Below are 18,679 nucleotides of genomic sequence, written 5' to 3' on the forward strand. Positions count from 1 at the left end.
CTTAGATTATATGGAGCAGTTATTAGTTACTTTCAATCCACAGATTCACTGCATAATCCCTGATTATAATTTTATTGGACTTCCCAGGTGGCTCAGATGGTAAAGAATCAGCCTGCAATGCAGGAGACCTGGGTTTGATCCTTAGGTTGGGTAGATCCCCTGGAAAAGGAATGGCTATCCACTCCAGTATTCTTGCTTGGAGAATTCCATGGACAGAGGAGGCTGGCAGGCTACAGTCCATGGGGTTGCAGAGTCAGACATGACTGAGCGACTTTCACGTAACCAATTTTTACTCTCTCAACAATCTTCCATCAGAGTCAGCTGTTCAAATCACACTTATTTCTAATGACGTCCACTCTCCTCCACAAACAAGGGCTCCTTTTCACTCCCCTTCACCATAACTGCATGCTTCCAGGAGGTCCTTTGCCAATATCTAGTCAGATGTATCGGAGAAGGCAATGGCACCCCATTCCAGTACTCTTGCCTGGAAAATCCCATGGACGGAGGAGCCTGGTAGGCTGCAGTCCATGGGGTCGCTAAGAGTCGGACACGACTGAGCGACTTCATTTTCACTTTTCACTTTCATGCCTTGGAGAAGGCAATGGCACCCCATTCCAGTACTCTTACCTGGAGAATCCCAGGGACGGCGGAGCCTGGTGGGCTTCCGTCTATGGGGTCACACAGAGTCGGACATGACTGAAGTGACTTAGCAGCAGCAACAGTCAGATGTATATTAAGTAATGAAGTTAACAGGGGAAAATAAAGAATGGAAATAAACCCACTTAATACCAGTGAACTTATTTAACTATTTAAAAGTGTATTTCAAAGTGTAAGTGTGTTGCAGTGTGTTTTGTAAAGCAGTGCTTATAAACCATTGTGTTTTCAAAACAACTTTTTCCTATTAAGCCTGCATCAAGAAGTGGGGTTAATTTGCCAGAGTACATTTTTGTGATAATTACAGGAATTGTAGATTAGCAAAAATGAACTGAAAAGGTTCTGAGTTAATAAAAATACATGCAAAAATTATAATATTCAACTGCATCGAGATTCCTCATGAGGAAAACATTAACCATCCCTGATAGGCCAGTTTTGAGTTCAAGCCAGTACATTAAAAAACACTTAGGGAAAGACACCTTTCAAGTGACATGTGGTCCTGCATTACGCATAATGAAAGACACAGTTCTGTTATTCAGAGATTTGAAACAAACAGTAGATGAACTACTAAAGGATATATTCCATGAATTAGAATAGATTTAATAAATGCTTTTTTCAGGTGATAATTATTTTGCCAGCCAGGCAATATAGCTCTTTATTTCTTAGAACCAGATGTAAAATATTGTAATCTGGCACTGACCTCTAGGAACACATTACCTTTTACATCATGAACATTTGCTAAGTACTTACTGGATGTCAGGCAACGTGCTAGGAGCAAGAGATGACATCCCCAACAGGTAACCCTGTCTGAACACTTTGCTCAGAGATCCTATGACTAGCATCACTTATGTTACTTCAGATTGGCTAAAACTATCATTCTAACTGCATGTGGCAGAACTTTGAAGATTGCAAAGGAGTGAGTCCCCTGGTCTAACATGTAGAAGCTCCCGCCCATCAGTGTACACTACTGGCCATTTCTCAGCTGTCTTGGGAATCTCTCCAACTTCCAACTAATTATATAATTATATTATCTATTGAAGAGTTCTGAAGTCTTCAACTTTGGCAAGCTCACTCATAATCCCAAAAGTGGGAGAAGAAAAACACTTCCTGTGTCTCTCTGCAAAGATCTCCTGTGTTTAGCAAAAACAAACAAAAAAAGTAATAATAAAACAAAACAAACAAAAAACCCTTCCCAACTGGAAGAGAGGAAAGAACATTTTTGCCTTGAATTCCATTAACCACCAACTTCAGGATCCTTCCTTTTTTTTCTTTTTTTGGTCATGTCAGGGATCGAACCTGTATCAGCTGCATTGGAAGCACACAGTTTCAACCACTGGACCTCCAGGGAAGTGCCTCATGACACTCTTTCAAAGAACAGTTTTAGATTTATAGAAAGAATGGAGATGGAGAGTTTCCATAATATATACCAACTCCACCTAACCCCCAAGTTTCCCCTATTTTTGAATCTTACATTAGTACAATAATATTATAATTAATGAATCAATATTGATACATTATTAATATCTGTAGCCCATTCTATTTAGATATCCTTAGTTTTTACCTCATGGCCTTTTTGTGGTTCCAGGATACTACATTATATTATTTGTCATGTCTCCTTAGGCTCTTCTGGGATGTTAAAGATTTCCTCAGACTGTCTTTGTTTTCGATGCCCTTAACAGTTTTGAGGAGTACTGATCAGGTATGTTGTAGCATCCTCTTCTACTGGAATTTGTCTGACGTCTTTCTCATAATTAGCGTGCGATTATGGAGTGCTGGAAGAAGTTCACTGGGGTATAGTGATATTCTCATCACATCACACCCAGAGTACATACTGTCAACCAGATTTACGACTCTTGACATCGCCTTTGATTACCTGGCTGAGACAGCATCTGTCAGGTTCCTCCACTGTAAAAGTTCTCTTTTATCCTTTCTTCCCTTCCCCATACTGCCCTCTTTGGAAGGAAGTCACTATGTGAGCCCACACTTATGTAATGTAGAGTTATGTTCCTCCTTATTGTGTGTGGAACATCTGCATCAATTATTCGGAATTCTTCTGCATAAGAGATATGTCTCTTCTTCCCCATTTATTAATTCATTCAATAATTTATTTATATTAGTAAGAACTCGTGGATATGTATTTTGGGTTATAGTTCATTACTACAGTACCTTATTAAGTTGCTTGAATTGTTCCAACTTTGGCTACTGGTGACATTCTCCCCATGTTTTGGTTTGTTTTTTGAGCACTTCATGACCCCTCTTGCAGTCTACGAAAGAATCTTTTACGGTCAATCTCTTATATTGAGATTCACGCAATGGGAGAGATATTTGTTCAGATATTTGTGTCTAGTTTCTCAAATCTTGTGGAAAGTGACTATTTTCATCCAGATATAAATTGTACCTACTCTCCACCTCCTATCCCTGTACATGCCTGGGCACAGAAAGGGGGTGAGTTTATCCCTCACTTCATGGTATATTATCATCACTGACGCAGGTACGTTTTTCTCTCTCATTCTATTTATTCTTTTTTGTCTCCATGCTTCATTCCCATTTTTCCTTCTCTCCCCCACCCAAGGAAATTATTCTAATATACTTGATGTGTACAAGTTTGATTGCTTAAAAAGCCCTTACATGATTGTTGTTATCTTGGGAATTCCCTGGCAATCCAGTGGTTAGGACTCAGTGCTTTTATTGCCAGGAACAGGGTTCAGTTCTTGGTCGGGGAACAAAGATCCCACAGGCTGCATGGTATGACCAAAAAAAATTATTATTATTATCTTTTATAGGTAAAAAGATGGCATTGCAGATACAAATAGAAAATGTGCCCAAATTGTTTAAATTACACTGTGGACTATATTGGATGAAATTATATGAAATCTTGAATTTGTTTTAAGATACTTTGACAAAGTAAAAATTTTAATGAAAAAAGGGTAGAAGAAGCAAGCATGGCAAAATCTTACTAATTTTAAAATCTGGGTGATAGCTATATGAAAGTTCATTGTTCTATTCATCATACTTCTGACATATTTGAAAATTTTCAGCATGAAAAAATGAAAAACAAATTCTTTCCTCCTCCTAGGTCACAAATAGTTTTCTATATTTTCTTTTATTAATTTTATAATTTCAACTTTCATGTTTAGGCCTTTAATCCTTGTGGGATTTTAGGCAGGTATCCAGTTACATTTATTTTTTCTCATATGATGAGTTTTTCCAAAACTATCTACTAAGTTATCTTCTCTTTATCATTTTTGTGATACCACAAAATTAATAATAATTATAAATACATTGGACTTCCCTGGTGGCTCAGACAGTAAAGTGTCTGTCTGCAATGCCGGAGACCCGGGTTCGATCCCTGGGTTGGGAAGATCCCCTGGAGAAGGAAATGGCAGCCCACTCCAGTATTCTTGCCTGGAAAATCTCATGGATGGCAGAGCCTGGTGGGCTACCGTCCATGGGGTTGCAAAGAGTTGGCCACGACTGAGCGACTTCACTTTCACTTTCATATATACATTAGTGTATCTCTGTCTATTCTGTTCCATTCATTAATTTGTTCTTGTGCCAACACTGCTGCTGCTGCTGCTAAGTCACTTCAGTCGTGTCCGACTCTGTGCGACCCCATAGACGGAAGCCTACCAGGCTCCCCCATCCCTGGGATTTTTCAGGCAAGAATACTGGAGTGGCTTGCCATTGCTACCCTGTTTTTATTACTCTTTTGTAGTATAATTTAATATCTTTTTATTCTTTTTTATCATCTTGTTTTTAAAAATTAGCTATTCACATGTCATTTTCATATGAGTTTTAGGTATGGTTATCAAAAATATTTCAAGTCCTTTTTAAAATTTAGTAGTTTAAGGTTATAATATAGATCAAATTTGAAATTTATAGATACAATTTAAAAGAACTGAAAGGTTTATAACTATTTCATATCTATTTTCCTATCATACTGACTTACTAAAAGAATGATTCTATATATCTTCTATCAAAATCTGGCCAATCCATGTTGTCTGTTAACAAGCTAGCACTCTAGTAAAAGTAGATAGATCTGGTTTTAAAACACTAAGTGGATGGCAAAAAATCAGAAGTCAAAGTTAGGAGAAGATATTCATTCAACTCGTAATTATTCTTGGTGCTATGCTAGAGTCTACACCAAAAAAGACTACATCCTTTGGGGGATTACATTTAAGCAGACAACATTGAGTGCATAAATGTACAATCTTTAGCACAAAAAGTCACAAGAATCTTTAGCATAAGAAGTCAACTAATGAGTGAATGTGTTTCTAGCACACAAAAGCGGAGAGTGAATGCATATTAGGAGTGACAAATAGAAGAGTGGACCAAAACAGGAGAGACAGCCAGGGCAGAGAAAGTATTAGAAGACAGCAAGATTTATTGCTGCCTGAAAAAAGTAAGCTAAACAATGTATAAACCAGATAGCCGTTTGTATGAAAAAAGGAAAGAAAAAAATGTATATTTATATAATTTTTCTTGTATATACATAAAATATCTCTGGAAGGATACCAAAAATCTAATAGCTTTGGTTGTTTGCAGGAGTGAAAATGGATTGGTTGGAATGAGAACAGAGGGGAGAAAGACTTCTTAATGTGTACTCTCTTAAATACTTTTTAATTGAACTATGCAAATTATCTATTTAAAATTTTTCAAGTTAAAAAGTTGATGGATCAGAAAAAAATTTCTTTACGATTATTTATAATATGGAATAGGAACTGCAGGCATGCATGCATACCCATTTGTACACGTACATCAAAAGAATTGTGTTCCACTGATTCAACCACTAGTTCAACCTTACATTAGTAAGAAAAAAAGGAAGAGACCATGGCAGAAGTTCCAAGTGTGTTATCAACGTCTATAAGCCACACAGAATATCCACCAATATGAACAGAACAGAACCAGGAACAAGATATTGAAGAGGTGGGTCTAAATCATCCTTGATGTCCTGGTGATCTTTTGAATTTTAGAGTCTGAAAGATATTTATCCACAAGCTACAATTTGTTTACTCTCCTATACCACCTGCCACCAGGATGTTGGAAAAACAACTTGGTCAGTTTCTTTCTCCTCTCAGTCAGTTGAAATCTATGTCCTAAGTTTAATGATGGAGTATTGATCTGTATAGTATAAGAACCGAAAATTACTCAGCTATCCCAGCAAGTTCACTGACAACCATTAAAAGGTTACAGATAATGCACTGTAAACAACACAAGAGAGACAGATTTCTACAGCCTCACAGGAGCAAGAGCTAACAGTAAGGTTCAACAGCCTTTTTCCAGCTCATAGTCAAAATATTGTATTTTGCAGATAATTCTTTCTCTGAGTGACAGATAATTCCTAAATTGATTTATATAGTTTTATCCTTTCTACCACTGGAGAAGGGAATGGCAAACCACTTCAGCATTCTTGCCTTGAGAAACCCATGAACAGTATGAAAAGGCAAAAAGATGAAGCCCCCAGGTTGTAGGTGCCCAATATACAACTAGAGAAGAAGTGGAGAAACAGCTCCAGAAAGAATGAAGAAGCTTAGCCAAAGCAGAAACAACACTCAGTTGTGGATGTGTTTGGTGGTAAAAGTAAAGTTTGATGCTGTAAAGAATAATATTGCATAGAACCTGGAATGTTAGGTCCATGAATCAAGGTAAATTAGAAGTGGTCAAACAGGAGATGGCCAAGAATCAATATCGACTTTTTACAAATCAGTGAACTAAAATGAATGGAAATGGGAGAATTTAATTCAGATGAACATTATACCCCCAGGTAGCTCTAGTGGTAAAGAACCTATCTGCAAATGCAGGAGACTTAAGAGACCCCAGTTCAATCCCTGGGTCTGGAAGATGCCCTGTAGGAGGGCATGGCAACCCAGTCCAGTATTGTTGCCTGGAGAATCTCATGGACAGAGGAGCTTGGTGGGCTACGGTCCATGGGGTTGCAAAGAGTCAGATACGGCTTAAGTGACTTAGCATGCACACACCCTAGCATGTATGTAGGCAAGAATTCCTTAGAAGAAATGGAGTAGCCCTCACAGTCAACAAAAGAGGCCGAAATGTAGTACTTAGGTGCACTCTCAAAAATGACAGAATGATCTCAGTTCATTTCCAAGGCAAACCATTCAATATCACAGTAATTCAAGTCTGTGCCCCAACTACTAATGCCAAAGAAGCTTAAGTTGAATGGTTCTACGAAGACCTTCTATAAGGCCTTCTAGAACTAACACCAAAAAAATATGTCTTTTTCATCAGAGGGGACTGAAATGCAAAAGCAGAAAGTCAAGAGATACCTGAAATAACAGGCAAGCTTGGCCTTGGAGTACAAAATAATCAGGGCAGTGCTCACTTTGGCAGCACATATACAAAATAAGCAGGGCAAAGGGAAAGAGACTTTGGCCAAGAGAACACACTGGTCACAGCAAACACACTATCCAACAACACAAGAGAAGACTCTACACATGGCCATCACCAGATGGTCAATACCAAAATCAAATTGCTTATATTCTTTGCAGCTGAAGATGGTGAAGCTCTATACAGTCAGCAAAAACAAGACCAGGAGCTGACTGTGGCTCAGATCATGAACTCCTTATTGCCAAATTCAGATTTAAAATGAAGAAAGTAGGGAACACCACTAGACCATTCAGGTATAACTTAAATCAAACCCCTTATGATTATATAGTGGAAGTTACAAATAGATTCAAGGGATTAGATTTGATAGACAGAGTGCCAGAAGAACTATGGACAGAGGCTCGTAACATTGTACAGGAGGTGGTGATCAAAACCATCCCCAAGAAAAAGAAATGTAAAAAGGCAAAACAGTTGCCTGAGGATGCCTTACAAATAGAAAAGAAGAGAAACAAAAGTCAAAGCAGAAAAGGAAAGATATACCAATTTGAGTGCAGTTCCGAAGAATAGCAAGGAGACATAAGAAAGCCTTCTTAAGTGAACAATGCAAAGAAATAGAGGATAACAATAGAATGTGAAAGACTAGAGATCTCTTCAAGAAAATTAGAGATACCAAGGGAACATTTCATGCAAGGATAAACAAAGGCACAATAAAGGACAAAAATGATATGGACCCAACAGAAGTAGAAGATATTAAGAAGAGGTGGGAAGAATACACAGAAGAACTATACAAAAGAAGTCTTAAGGACCCAGATAACCACAATGGTGTGATCACTCACCTAGAGCCAGATATCCTGAAGCATGAAGTCAAGTGGGCCTTAGGAAGAATTACTACAAACAAGCTAGTGGAAGTGGAATTCCACTTGAGCTATTTCAAATCCTAAAAGATGGTGCTGTGAAAGTGCTGCACTCAATATGTCAGCAAATTTGGAAAACTCAGCAGTGGCCACAGGACTGAGAAAGGTCAGTTTTCATTCTAATCCCAAAGAAAGGCAATGCCAAAGAACATTCAAACTACCACACAATTGCACTCATCTCACTAGCAAAGTAATGCTCAAAATTCTCCAAGCTAGGCTTCAACAGAACATGAACTGAGAACTTCCAGATGTACAAGCTGGATTTAGAAAAGGCAGAGGAACCAGAGATAAAATTGCCAACATCTACTGGATCATAGAAAAAGCAAGAGAATTCCAGAAAAATATCTACTTCTGCTACACTGACTATAGTAAATCCTTTGACTGTGTGGATCACAACAAACTGTGGAAAACTCTTCAATAGATGGGAATACCATCTTCTTACCTGCCTCCTGAGAAACCTGTATGCAGGTCAAGAAGCAAAAGTTAGAACCGGACATGGAACAATAGACTGGTTCCAAATTGGGAAAGGAGTGCGTCAATGCTCTATATTGTCACCCTGCTTATTTAACTTATATGCAGAGTACATATGTGAAATGCTGGGCTCGATGAAGTTCAAGCTGGAATCAAAATTGCCAGGAGAAATATCAATAACCTCAGATATGCAGATGATACCACCCTTATGGCAGAAAGCGAAGAACTAAAGAGCCTCTTGATGAACGTGAAGGAGAAGAGTGAAAATGCTAGCTTAAAACTCAACATTCAAAAAAACAAAGAACATGGCATCTAGTTCCTTTCCTTCATGGCAAACAGAAATAATGGAAACAGCAACAGACTTTATTTTCTTGGGCTCCAGAATCACTATGGATAGTGACTGCAGCCATGAAAATAGAAGACACTTGGTCCTTGGAAGAAAAGCTATGAAAAACCTACACAGCATTATTAAAAAGCTGAGACATCACTTTGCCAACAATGGTCCATAAAGTCAAAGCAATGGTTTTCCAGTAGTCATGTACATATATGAGATCTGGACCATAAAGAAGGCTGAGAGCCAAATAATTGATGCTTTTGAACTGTGGTGTTGGAGAAGAGTCTTGACAGTCCCTTGGACAGCAAGGAGATCAAACCAATCAATCCTAAAGGAAATCAACCCTTTATATTTATTGGAAGGACTGATGCTGAAGCTCCAACACTTTGGCTATCGGATGCAAAGAGCCAACTCATTGGAACAGACCCAATCCTGGAAAAGATTGAAGGCAGGAGGAGAATGGGACAACAGAGGATAAAATGGTTGGATGACGTCACCAATTCAATGAACATGAGCTTGAGCCAACTCTGGGAGACTGTGAAGGACAGGGAAGCCTGGTGTGCTGCAGTCCATGGGGTCTCAAAGAGTCAGACAGGACAGAGCCACTAATCGTATCTTTTCTACCACCAGCAATGGTGGTAGATTTATATTACCTTGATAATTTACCTATGATATATTTATAAATACCACATCCATGTCATAGCTGTATATATCTGTGTTAAAATTTCCCTAAATTAAAATTTGCATATTGATTTTGAAAATCACATACTTTCATCAAGTATATACATTCTGATCCTTTAGATTTTAATCTTAACCGATTATCTTCTTGGTTGTTTGAAATTCTGAGTTATGTTCTATGTTATGGTTTTACTTAGAATTTTTCACATAAAATGTTCTTCTGATAACTATCATTTAACAATTGTCTTATGTTCCTTACTGCTACTGTTGAAAATTCTGTGCTGGATTTTTAAGTACTCTTCATTATAACTTGTTTGGAATCATGAATATGAGCAAAGATCTGGAATATGATCAGGTCCACACAAAATTTTTAGGTTGCCCATACCCTGAGACTCATTTTCTACTGAAATATTAGAGAAATAAACTTCATTTAAATCTTCATAAATGAAGACAAGTACAAATTCTATTAAAAAATCAAAATGCTACTGCAGTTAATTACATGAACAGTGTAACCAGGCTGCTTGGGATCAAATCCCAGAGCTGCCACTTCCCAGCTGTGTAACCATAAGAGACTCATCCTCTCTGGGCCTCAGCTTTCTCATCTGCAGAGTTGGGCTAGTAGTGGTCTGTGAAGAAGATTATGAGTAAACATAATCTGTGAACTGTGTTGATGTAGTAAGTTTATTATTTCTGCTGAAATAAGTAATTTGTGGGTCAATTACCTGGGAGTTCTTTTACCTTTTTTTTTTTTTTTTTTACAATTTCTTTTTCTTTACTTTCTTTCACACAGTTTTCCCTTTTTAAAATAGCTCTAGATCCCCCATGATCATCAAAGTATACTGTATTATTCAGTGCCTATGCTGGTATACCTTAATTTCCTATAGAAAGAGTTAGCTATGACTTCATCAATGTTCAAGGTCAATTTTGGTAAGGTAGCATAGGTCTTTTTTTTTCCCCTCATTCTTTCTCTGAATCTTTTCTTCTCATCATGAACCAGATGCCACGTAGGGTGATAATCAAATTGAGAAGTGAAATACAAAGGAAAAGGCAATCTGACTTTTAGAGCCCTAAGAGAGTTTATGAGCCAAATGAAGAAAGAATCCAGACATTATACCTAGTGAATGCCCAGGAGGATAAAAAGGACAACAACCTCAACCAATAAAGCACAGTAACTACAGAAGCTTCTCCACATCACAACACATCCTGACCTTACTCGGAGAGCTTTTCGCTACTTAATCTTTTCATGGATATCTTATGCACCAGAGGGGACAAGAGCAAGAACAGAATAAGCCATAGAGTTTCAGAGAGAATAAAGTACAGAGATTTAGAGGAAAAAGAAGAGATTTTTTTATTTTTTTTTTTAAAAAGAGGCAAGTTTTGACAAAAAGGAAATGGGAACAGGAATGGAGATGGAAATGCCATATGAAAACTGCATATCCAGGGAGAAATATGGGAATCCATGCAGTGCTTAGGAGATGACAATAAGCACCATTCTACTCTGAAAGGAGAAACCAAAAGAAAAAAAAAATCATAGAACATGTGGGAAAATACATAGAAAGCACCTGAAAGGATGAACCTGGAAAGAAGAAAACAGCTTAAATTCACATTTGAATGAAGAAAGGCTTTCTTCTTTTTCAAAATCCCCATGCCCGACCAGCAGCAATCTTTGTGATATTCACACCTCCATTCCCATTGCCCTGTCTTTTGACAGTTATTTTCATTCAAATAGGCTGCAAATCACTCTTACTAGAAACTTGCCAAATCATATTTCAAAAGTCTGTAAGAGATGATGCTCTTAGAATAGTGTTTTGGGATTGGCTGTTAGGTTGCAGAGCTTTAGGCTCTGCCTGAAGAGCCACAGCAGCAGGGGGCAGACTGAAAGTTAGCTCACCGGGCTAGAGCTAAGGGCTCAGATTACTTCCTCAGGCGACCCAGTTGGCTTTGCTAGCTTTGTGGCACAAACTGAATCTCTAGTCCCAGCCAGCTGTCACAGAGCTGCCAATGGCCAAAGGATGTCTGGGTTCTTATACAGCCTGAGGGTCCTGCACAGTTTAGCCCAGAGAGCATCATGGCTACAGCAGGGAGGATCAGGATTAGAACCCAGTGTCCTAGTTCAAAAAAGCGCTTTCACTTTGGAGGTGAGATTTCTAGAGTCTAAGCATGGCTAAGTAAGGCTTACTAGAGAATTTTCATTTACTGGGAGATGACTGGGCAACTGTTTTTGTTTTTGTTTTCCTTCCCTTCTTTCCTACCTCTATTAAATGGGTAAGGTTTTCTGGGCTTTATTTCTCCTTGTCCTCTTGTCCTTCCATCACCCTATACTGTTTGGAAGTTATGATGTTTCATTTCTTTTAGTGATTTCCATTAATTAAAAAAAATACAATGGGATTTTTCAAACACATATAAATAGAGTGAATAGTATAAATTTCCCAATGTACCTATTGCCTAGCTTCATCAGGTATAAATAAACTGCCAATTTTGCTCCACCTTTGATTATTTTGAAAAACTCGTAGAGAGAAGGGGACGACAGAGGATGAGATGGCTGGATGGCATCACCGACTCGATGGACATGAGTTTGAGTGAACTCCGGGAGTTGGTGATGGACAGGGAGGCCTGGCGTGCTGCGATTCATGGGGTCGCAAAGAGTTGGACACGACTGAGCGACTGAACTGAACTGAACTGAGAGAGTACATTAATTTATCTACACATATGTTACTATGTATCTCTAAAAGATAAGGACTCTTTTAAAAATATATATAATCACAATGGTAGTACCACACCTAAAAACATTAAAAATAATCCTTTTATATTCTCAAATATCCAGTCAGTGTTCACACTTCCCTGATGGCCTTCATTTGTCTTCCTTTTTTTCCTTTTTTGGCAGTTTGCAATTGTTTGGGTAAGTATCTAAATAAGGTCCATACACTGCAGTTCTTCAGGAAGTGTTTAAGTCTCTCTCTCCTTTCTCTCTGTTTCCCTTCTTTCTGTTTTTATCTTGTAATTTGCTCTTTGATTTTCCCAAGTGTGAGTTTATTTCAAAATTATGAAGATTTATATATTATTTTTTATTACATATAATAAAGCAATCTTTCAGTTCAGTTCAGTTCAGTTCAGTCGCTCAGTCGTGCCCGACTCTTTGCGACCCCATGAATCACAGCACGCCAGGCCTCCCTGTCCATCACCAACTCCCGGTAAAAACTTTCACATTTAAAGCTTTTATTTTAAAAAGGTATTTTTAAAATGTAGACACTTAAAAACAACCAAAAAAGCTGATTATATCTTGCAGAATAGGCTTATCCTTAAATATTCACATCCCAAATGCTGTTTCAGTTCAGTTCAGTTCAGTCACTCAGTCGTGTCCGAATCTTTGCAACCCCGTGAATCACAGCACGCCAGGCCTCCCTGTCCATTACCAACTCCCGGAGTTCACTCAAACTTATGTCCATCAAGTTTACAAAAGATTTTAAAACTGGCTAAATATCATTTACAATTGGCAATGATTAAAATCTCCTTGTCTCTGGGAAAGTAGATTAACGACCCAATGAATTTACTGTCACAAGCATTTAACAGTTTAATCAGCATGTAGTTTTTATCGGTATACAAAATGGTCTTAGATGGTCAGTGCAGTTGTTCTGGAGTGAATACTGTATCAGGAAAAGTACATTTCACCAAAAAGAGAACATAAAAAAAAAAAAATCAACTTTCAAATGGTCTTTTCAAAGAGTTTCCTTCTTTCCGATCAAAAGCTTTACAGACAAGCAAAAGCTGAGGGAATTCAGCATCACCAAACCAGCTCTCCAACAAATGCTAAAGGATCTTCTATAGACAGGAATCACAGAAAGAGTGTATAAACTTGAACCCAAAGCAGTAAAGAAAATGGCTACGGGATCCTACTTTTCAATAATTACCTTAAATGTAAATGGGTTGAATGCCCCAACCAAAAGACAAAGGCTGGCTGAATGGATACAAAAACAAAACCCCCATATATGTTGTCTACAAGAGACCCACCTCAAAACGAGGGACGCATACAGACTGAAAGTGAAGGGCTGGAAAAAGATAGTCCATGCAAATAGAGACCAAAAGAAAGCAGGAGTAGCAATACTCATATCAGATAAAATAGACTTTAAAACAAAGGCTGTGAAACGAGACAAAGAAGGAAACTACATAATGATCAAAGGATCAATCCAAGAAGAAGATATAACAATTATAAATATTTATGCACCTAACATAGGAGCACCGCAATATGTAAGACAATTACTAACAAGTATGAAAGGGGAAATTAACAATAACACAATAATAGTGGGAGATTTTAACACCCCACTTACATCTATGGATAGATCAACTAAACAGAAAATTAACAAGGAAACACAATCTTTAAATGACATAATAGAAGAGTTAGACCTAATAGATATCTATAGGACATTTCACCCCAAAACAATGAATTTCACCTTTTTCTCAAGCGCACACGGAACCTTTATCCTGGGACATAAATCTAGCCTTGGTAAATTCAAAAAAATTGAAATCATTCCAAGCATCTTTTCTGACCACAATGCAGTAAGATTAGATCTCAATTACAGGAGAATAACTGTTAAAAGTGCCAACATATGGAGACTGAACAACACGCTGCTGAATAATGAACTAATCATAGAAGAAATCAAAAGAGACATCAAAATATGCATAGAAATGAATGAAAATGAAAACACAACAACCCAAAACCTCTGGGACACTGTAAAAGCAGTGCTAAGGGGGAAGTTCATAACAATACAGGCATACCTCAAGAAACAAGAAAAAAGTCAACTAAATAACCTAACTCTACATCTAAAGCAACTAGAAAAGGAAGAAATGAAGAACCCCAGGGTCAGTAGAAGGAAAGAAATCATAAAAATTAGGGCAGAGATAAATGCAAAAGAAACAAAAGAGACCATAGCAAAAATCAACAAAGCCAAAAGCTGGTTCTTTGAGAAGGTGAATAAAATTGACAAACCACTAGCCAGACTCATCAAGAAACAAAGGGAGAAGAACCAAATCAATAAAATTAGAAATGAAAATGGAGAGATCACAACTGACAACACAGAAATACAAAGGATTATTAGAGAATACTATCAGCAATTATATGGCAATAAAATGAATAACCTGGAAGAAATGGACAAATTCCTAGAAAAGTACAACTTTCCAAAACTGAACCAGGAAGAAATAGAAAATCTGAACAAACCCATCACAAGCACGGAAATTGAAACTATAATCAAAAATCTCCCAGCAAACAAAAGCCCAGGTCCAGACGGCTTCACAGCTGAATTCTACCAAAAATTTAGAGAAGAGCTAACACCTATTCTACTCAAACTCTTCCAGAAAATAGCTGAGGAAGGGAAACTTCCAAACTCATTCTATGAGGCCACCATCACCCTAATCCCAAAACCTGGTAAAGACCCCACAAAAAAAGAAAACTATAGGCCGATATCACTGATGAACATAGATGCAAAAATCCTTAACAAAATTCTAGCAATCAGAATCCAACAACACATTAAGAAGATCATACATCATGACCAAGTGGGCTTTATCCCAGGAATGCAAGGATTCTTCAATATACGCAAATCAATCAACGTAATACACCACATTAACAAACTGAAAAATAAAAATCATATGATTATCTCAATAGATGCAGAGAAAGCCTTCGACAAAATTCAACATCCATTTTTGATAAAAACTCTCCAGAAAGTGGGAATTGAAGGGACATACCTCAACATAATAAAAGCTATATATGACAAACCCACAGCAAACATTATCCTCAATGGTGAAAAACTGAAAGCATTTCCCCTCAAGTCAGGAACAAGACAAGGGTGCCCACTCTCACCACTACTATTCAACATAGTTCTGGAAGTTTTGGCCACAGCAATCAGAGCAGAAAAAGACATAAAAGGAATACAAATTGGAAAAGAAGAAGTAAAGCTTTCACTGTTCGCTGATGACATGATCCTCTACACAGAAAACCCTAAAGACTCTACCAGAAAACTACTAGAGCTAATCAATGATTACAGCAAAGTTGCAGGATATAAAATCAACACACAGAAATCCCTTGCATTCCTATACACTAATAATGAGAAAATAGAAAGAGAAATTAAGGAAACTATTCCATTCACTGTTGCAATGAAAACAATTAAATACTTAGGAATATATCTACCTAAGGAAACAAAAGACTTGTACATAGAAAACTATAAAACACTAGTGAAAGTAATCAAAGAGGACATGAATAGATGGAGAAATATACCGTGTTCGTGGATTGGAAGAATAAATATTGTAAAAATGAGTATACTACCCAAAGTAATTTATACATTCAATGCAATCCCTATCAAGCTACCAACAATATTTTTCACAGAACTAGAACAAATAATCTCACAATTTGTATGGAAATACAAAAAACCTCGAATAGCCAAAGCAATCTTGAGGAAGAAGAATGGAACTGGGGGAATTAACCTGCCGGACTTCAGGCTCTATTACAAAGCCACAGTCATCAAGACAGTATGGTACTGGCATAAAGACAGAAATATAGATCAATGGAACAAAATAGAAAGCCCAGAGATAAACCCACGCTCCTATGGACACCTTATCTTCGACAAAGGAGGCAAGAATATAAAATGGAGAAAAGACAGTCTCTTTAACAAGTGGTGCTGGGAAAACTGGTCAGCCACTTGTAAAAGAATGAAACTAGAACACTTCCTAACACCATACACCAAAATAAACTCAAAATGGATTAAAGATCTAAATGTAAGACCAGAAACTATAAAACTCCTAGAGGAGAACGTAGGCAAAACACTCTCCGACATAAATCACAGCAGGATCCTCCAAGACCCACCTCCCAGAATATTGGAAATAAAAGCAAAAATAAACAAATGGGACCTAATTAAAATCAAAAGCTTCTGCACAGCAAAGGAAACTCTAAGCAAGGTGAGAAGACAACCTTCAGAATGGGAGACAATAATAGCAAATGAAGCAACTGATAAAGGATTAATCTCCAAAATATACAAGCAGCTCCTGCAGCTCAATTCCAGAAAACTAAGTGACCCAATCAAAACATGGGCCAAAGAACTAAACAGACATTTCTCCAAAGAAGACATAAAGATGGCTAATAAACACATGAAAAAATGCTCAACATCCCTCATCATCAGAGAAATGCAAATCAAAACCACAATGAGATACCATTTCACACCAGTCAGAATGGCTGCTATCCAAAAGTCTACATGCAATAATTGCTGGAGAGGGTGTGGAGAGAAGGGAACCCTCTTACACTGTTGGTGGGAATGCAAACTAGTACAGCCACTATGGAGAACAGTGTGGAGATTCCTCAGAAAACTGGAAATAGAACTGCCATATGATCCAGCGATCGCACTCCTGGGCATACACACCGAGGAAACCAGAATTGAAAGAGACACATGTACTCCAATGTTCATTGCAGCACTGTTTATAATAGCCAGGACATGGAAGCAACCTAGATGTCCATCTGCAGACGAATGGATAAGAAAGCTTTGGTACATATACACAATGGAGTATTTCTCAGCCATCAAAAAGAATGCATTTGAATCAGTTTTAATGAGGTGGATGAAATTGGAGCCAATTATACAGAGTGAAGTAAGCCAGAAAGAAGAACATCAATACCGTATATTAACGCATATATATGGAATTTAGAAAAATGGTAACCTGAACCCTGTATAAGAGACTGCAAAAGAAACATAGGCATTTAGAACAGTCTTTGGGACTCTGTGGGAGAGGGTGAAGGTGGAATGATTGGAGAGAATGGAATTGTAGCATGTATATTATCGTAAGTGACCAGTCCAGGTTTGACGCATAAATTTTCCTCTGTTCATTTCTTTGCATTTGTGCTTTTTTAATAAAATTCTTTTTAAAAAAAAAAAAAGAGTTTCCTTCTTTCCAAAGAGCTTTCAGCTCAGAAGAGAAGAACAGCACTTAACTACTGCAACCCTTGCATATGGGATGTATGGCAGACTATACCAGGTCATTGACAGGAACTGTAATATGCAGAATAATATAGCCAGCCCCTTCTTATGCCACCAAAAAGCAGTGCACATGTGAGCACCAAACACAAAAGCATAATAATTGTTGGAAGCAATCTCGTTGTTTCAAATATTTTCTTCAGTTGTTTCACCGGTCCCATTAAAAAGTATGTACTGGCTAAGGCAGCAGTATATCCAAAGGTATAAAACACTTCCAAAAGCTTTATGCCTCCAGGGAGCCACAGCAATCCAGTTCCAAGGATGGAGAAGATGCCGCTGACAACACATATCGCAAACCACTTCAGCCTGGTGTTGAAACTAAGGGATAAGGCATCAAGGACCTGCATGGTCAGGCCCTGCTCCTTGTTGTCCTGGACACTCAGGACCCATAGCAGCTTCTCCATGGCCCCGCTTTGGGGCCACAGCAGTGGCAGCTGCCCTGCCTGCCCCTCTTGCCCACTGAGAAATCTTGTAATTTGTTTTTTAAGTGAAAAAACTTTTTTTTAACCTACTAAGTTTCCCACAGTCTATGTTATGCTGACTGCATCCCTTAAAGTTTTTTAAGAAAATATATTCCACTGTCTCTTATGTTTCCTGTGAAATTATAGTTATATCTAAAATCTGGAGCAGATTCAGGGTTTTGTTTATTTATATGCATGGTGTTTGTTGGCAAGATAGCTTCATGGATGGAGCTGCACACGTGTATCAGGAAACATATAATGTTCAATTATGACATTACCAGATATTGATGGTCACTACCCTAGAATCAATTAGAGGATATACATGATGATATATTTTCTTTTTCCTTCTTTATTAGCTTGGACTTTTTTTTGTAGAAAAAATCATTTCCCCCATCAAATACTGAGTTACACTGAAATGCAGATAATATGGGAAAGATGGGATAAGTTCTTAATTCTGCCTATTAATCACATTTTAAATTAGCTAGCTGGTTCTAGCTTCCTCTAAAGGTGATCAATAAAACTGATAGTCTGTATTTATGGGTGGGGAGAGGAAGGATCTCATTGTGAACTAATGGATTCAAACATAAACGGTAAGCAAATAAATAAAATGATGTGTTTTAAACCAATAATTTTGGAGTCGTTTGTAACACGGCAGAACGTAACTGCAGCAGACCCCTTTCATTTAAAGAGAAAGCTTTGTGAATAACGGTGTTCATTAAAGCACCTGTCATTATCCTTTTTGGTGCACCCATGAGCTGGCATTCCATCCTTGATGGGCAGGTGGCATTGCCATTAGTTTTAGAAATCACTCCCCATTTG

The 18,679-nt window shown here is 37.8% G+C and overlaps 1 long non-coding RNA gene and 1 pseudogene across 1 annotated transcript in view; both read right to left on the reverse strand.

Moving 5' to 3' along the window:
- Nucleotides 1-18,679, reverse strand: part of LOC148774848 (uncharacterized) — a 235,280-nt gene that overhangs the window by 36,820 nt on the left and 179,781 nt on the right. The window lies entirely within an intron of this gene.
- LOC148774850 (vesicle transport protein SFT2A pseudogene) lies at nucleotides 17,328-17,824 on the reverse strand (annotated as a pseudogene).

This window comes from Moschus berezovskii, chromosome 19, assembly GCF_049115385.1.
Source record: "Moschus berezovskii isolate FMDL1 chromosome 19, NW_MosBer_1.0, whole genome shotgun sequence".
NCBI lineage: Eukaryota > Metazoa > Chordata > Mammalia > Artiodactyla > Moschidae > Moschus > Moschus berezovskii.